Source organism: Podarcis raffonei, chromosome 2 (genome assembly GCF_027172205.1).
Source record: "Podarcis raffonei isolate rPodRaf1 chromosome 2, rPodRaf1.pri, whole genome shotgun sequence".
NCBI classification, from domain to species: Eukaryota; Metazoa; Chordata; class Lepidosauria; order Squamata; family Lacertidae; genus Podarcis; species Podarcis raffonei.
The window spans coordinates 2296432-2301420 of NC_070603.1; the positions used below are offsets into that span (position 1 = coordinate 2296432).

The 4989-nt window shown below is 42.9% G+C and overlaps 1 long non-coding RNA gene across 1 annotated transcript; it reads left to right on the plus strand.

The window, feature by feature from the left end:
* Nucleotides 1-2735: 2735 nt before the first annotated feature.
* LOC128409575 (uncharacterized) lies at nucleotides 2736-4522 on the plus strand. The gene is made up of 3 exons (XR_008329253.1): nucleotides 2736-2985; nucleotides 3931-3975; nucleotides 4417-4522. It is a non-coding gene; the product is annotated as an uncharacterized LOC128409575 (long non-coding RNA).
* The last annotated feature ends 467 nt before the right edge of the window (nucleotides 4523-4989 follow it).

A 4989-nucleotide genomic window follows, 5' to 3' on the forward strand; every position in this document is an offset into this window, starting at 1 on the left:
TGGAGAATTCAGGCTCCTTGAAAATATCGTATTTCACTTAAAGGAAAAATATGTCTAACTCCAATACCTGCAAATAGAGGTTTGAAAATGTAAAAAAAGAGAGAGAGAGAGGTAAGGGACCCCTGACAGTTAAGTCCAGTCGCAGACGACTCTGGGGTTGCAGTGATTATTTTGCTTTACAGGCCAAGGGAGCCTGCATTTGTCCGCAGACCTTCTGATTGGCAAGCCCAAGAGGCTCAGTGGTTTAGACCACAGTGCCACCCGCATCCCCATTTGAAAATGTACCTATCTTAATTCTCAGAATGTGACTGAGGAGTGGGATTATTATTACTAGTAGGAGGTGCCTGGTGCTGCCCAGGATTTTTTATAATCCAAAAAAAAAGTTGTTGTTGTTTAAAAAAGCAGGCAAAAAGCAGGCAAAGTCACACCAAAGTCACATTTGGGTCTGCCATATTGATTCAAAATGGCAGCCAGAGTCTAAACATCAATGAAGAGCCCCACCCCCACCTCAGGACCCCTTGTGCAAAGTTTGGTGGTGGTATCTCGAGAGGGACCTGAAAGTATAAAGAACAAAGAAAGAAATGGAAAGAGAAACCACTTTCCAAAGTATATGGTAGATTATGATTATCATTATGAATTGCATTTATAGCCCTCTTTTTTCTCCAAGGAGCCCAGGGTGGCATACATGGTTCTCCTCCTTCTCCTTTAATCCCCATAACAGCCCTGTGAGGTTGGATCAGGGTGCAAGATTTGCAGGGCCCAGGAGGCATTGAAGCCACAGCTGGCATCTCCTTCTCCATTCATGCCAACATTCCTGAGGTAAGAAGGTATTTACCTGGAACATAAATATATTTAAGTTCCAGGTAAATATCCAGGAACTGTTTTGTTATATCCAGGAACTGTGAATTTTAATCTTAAATCCAAATAGGAGTGTGGCATTGCTCTCATTCACTTAGCATATACAAGAGGCAGTTAATATGACCGTTACAGCCTTGCAGTGACAAATTCCTGCAGGGTAACTATGAAAGGCTCCTAGAACAAAAACAACTGAGTCTTGTGGGACTTTAAAGACTTGCAGATTTACCACAAAGAAAGAAAGAAAATCTTCTCTCCAATCTGGAATTGGGTGCAAAGTACCACCCATCAACTGCCCTGGTAATCCTGATGCTCTGCTTGGTAGAATAACTGGAGCCAACAAAGGGAAACGGTAAAGGGACGGTATCCGCAATATACAAAATACTACTCCAAAACCCCACAAATCTCCTAGACGCAATCAAAAAACAATGGGAGAATGACATAGGCTATGAGATTAACCCCACTCAATGGACCAGAATGTGGTCTAACCCCCCCTTTAAATCCATATCAATGAAAAGAAAAGAACTCACACTGAAACTCACCTACAGGTGGTACCTAACACCAAGGAAACTAGCGCTAATACACCCAGAAACCTCACCAAAATGCTGGAGAGGGTGCACCTCCACAGGCACATACCTCCACATGTGGTGGGAGTGCCCCAAAATCCAACTATTCTGGACAACAGCCATACAAGAAATATGTAAAATAACTAAACAAGTAATAGACATCACCCCAGAATTGGCCCTACTAAACATCTTCCAAGACAACAATGCCCATTTACACCACAAAGAACTCATAACCCACCTGCTCTCAGCAGCCAGAAACACCATAACCAGACACTGGAGAGACCTGTCAGGAGTAAGCATGGACCAATGGTACCAAATAGTATGGGAAACAGCCCTACTAGAAAAATTAACTAATAAACTGAAACTGACACGGGGACAAACAGAAGAAGACGCCTTCACCCCGGTATGGCTCCCCTTTATCACATACACAACTCAACAGGACAATGACAATAATCCACCAACAACATACAAATCAATATGGCTAACCTGATCCAAAACACACACACACCTCACTCACACACGAAAACAAAGATCACCACAGCCAATCACAAGCAAACAATCACACCCTAGGCCAACCCCAACCTCTCTCACCACCAAAGGAACACAAGTGAACAACACAAACAACGCTGACACCAAACTCTACATACATTAAACATAATAGAAACACCGCCACCCGACCCCACCCCCATCCATCTTCCCTCTCTCCACCCCCCCTTTCTTTTTTCTTTCTTTTTTCTTCTCCCCCTAATGCCTTAACAAATGAAACGGATTTGTAAAAAAGTTACATGGAAGAAGAAAAAATACGAGGCACTACACTTCTGTAAAACAAGAAAATCCTTAATAAAAAATATTTTTTTAAAAAACAATAGGAATAGGGAATCTGTGGCCCTTTAGATGCATTACGGTGGGTCATGCTAACTGGAGCCGATGCAATTTGGAGTCCAATAACATATGGAGGGTCACAGGCTTCTAATCGCTGCTCAACCACCCCAGTTTAAATGGGACATCCCAAAATTACAAAAGCTACCCATAGCTTCTGATTAAATCACAGAATGTCCCATTTTTGGATCCAGCACCCTGGCATGAGCCAGCTGGCTCTTGAGAAAGCTTGGGAGCAAAAAAACCACCCCAAGCATCTTGATTTGGATCAGCAAATTGGAAGGGTATGTTTGACTTTCAGGAGCGAGATTTGTGGATAATGGCCAATTTGTCATGTCCTGGCTAATCCCATCTCCACTCCAGTTTATGTAAATGGTGGCATTCATCCTCAGGGCATCCTGTATTTATTTATACACACTGACTGTTTTCTCCATAATTAACATCATTATGATGTAATATCTCAACTAAACTCGTAATATTTCTCTGCAAGCTCCTTTGATTGGTTTCTGTCGCTTACATAAAGTCAGCAGTGTAGGTACTCTGCTCAGTGTCAATCAGTATTCTGGCTTCATCACAGCATCTTGAGTGTCAAGAAACATTGAGGCTGCTGTCTGTGTTTCTGCAATGAAGACTCTTTGGATCCTTCTCCTGCTGGCAACTTCCACTTGGGCTTTTGTTGCTGTGGGTAAGTAGGGAGAGGCCACCCAGGAAGTGTTTCTTATTGGGGTGTTTTCTGTCCTGCTGTGAGAAACCTCTACAGGTGTCCAGTATGAAAGAAACAGTTCTGTGTTTAGTGACCATGCCAAATGTTTTTAATTACCTGATTTGAAACACAAATCTGCCCAGCTCATAATGCTCAGGTATTATGCGCTGCGCTGCTGGAGCACAATTTCTGTTCTCATCCTGAAGCAAAGTTCTTAACCTGAGGTACTATTTCTGGGTTAGCGGAGTCTGTAACCTGAAGCATCTGTAACCTGAGGTACCACTGTACATGCATTAATATTATAACCCAGGAGAGAAAACACACACACAAATTCTTTACAAATGCTTGCTAAAATAGCTCATAGACACTGGGTCAATTCCAAGCTAACTCTTGAGGGATTTTATCATGGGTAGTTGAACACGGGTGATTTTTTTCCAGAGATGGGGGGAAATTGTATTTTGTTTGCATTTTAATGTGAAACTGCCTAATTTATACAAGCAGAAGTTCAATTATCCTTCAACATTCACACTTCTGGGATAGCTCAGTTGATGGATCACAAAATTCTTACTCAGGTTCATGGGTCTGAGCCCCCCATTGAGCAAAATATTCGCACATTGCAGGAGGTTGGACTAGATGAGCCTCATGGTCCCTTCCAACTCTATAATTCTAAGATTTGCACTTCTCCAGGTTTTGCAATGCCATTCTCCAACCAAATAATGTGTTCAAAATTCTGGGAAAGTGAAAATGAAAATGCACAGACTAGTGAAAACAACATAGTCAAATGCATTGCATTAGGGGAAATTTCTTGTAAAAATGTATATATTTGTCCAAACGTGTATTTTAGGAGAAAGATGCACTGAAATGCTGTCTTTCTGTGAACTTTTTTATTATTATTTAAAAAAGAACATTTACACCCATCTTGTCTAGATTCCAGCAATGCTGCTCGAGAGTCCCGATCCAGCTCCGGTCCTGGTAAGCAGATTGACACCCCTGGTGGGAAGGGCACTGAGCCTAACTTGGTGACTGATGTTAATGTGTGTGGAAATCCTAAAAAGTAGGTCCACTGTAAGATGAACTAGAAACAAAACAGCATAATACATGGAGAGGTGAGCAGACACTTTTTGTGCTAAGCAATCCTGCAAATGGCTGGGAAATCTTCTATAGCTCAGACTCTGAGCCAACTACTGAAACGTTAGAGACAGAGACAGCACCTCAAAGGAAGAAAATAGTGAAAGATTTAAAAAATAATATTTCTGAAACAACCCCCCATCCCACCACATCTCATCTCAAGCTTTTGGAGTTGAAGGGGCAATTGCTGGGGTGGAGAGGGAGCAGGGCTGTCCAGTGTGGGAATCAAGCCATTTGAAGCAATTCACAGAAGGGAATAATTATTATTTTTTCCATGGCACCCAGGGGCAATTTCTGCACGCGCATTCTTCACAGATCTGGCCAGTGTGCTTGGCAGTACCTCTGAAGTGTTTGGTGATCTTTTCACTCAAATAACTACGTCCATTTTGGGAGGAAAAGGTAAGTGTTGGAGGACATTGCAAGTGGGGAGCATTTTTCAAAACAAGCTTGTGTGGTGAGCATGAGAGGGGGAAAGTCCCAATGTGGTGTGGAGAGAAGTGGATGAGGTTTTTTAAAATGCAAACGCAATGCAAGGAAACTGCTCTAGGGCTGCTCAGTCTAGAAGAGCTCATGTGCCAGCAGACAGAGGGTGGGATTCAATGCCATACTGTGACAAACGTTCTGCCAGGCCCCTGCAATGTATTTTGCACAAGTTCCCACAAGAAAGTATAACTGCTATGGCCATTTCCACCTTCCATTAAAAAGATGTGGGTGTGTGGCCTTGGGAGGCTGCGGGGAAGGTCGGGACCCCCGAGGGAAGGGAGACAAAGGCCGGGAGAGAGATGCAACAGGATTACTGGGAGGTGAGGAGGATGGTAATAGTGCAGAAGTTAACCCTGCTGAACTTTTCTTGATAGG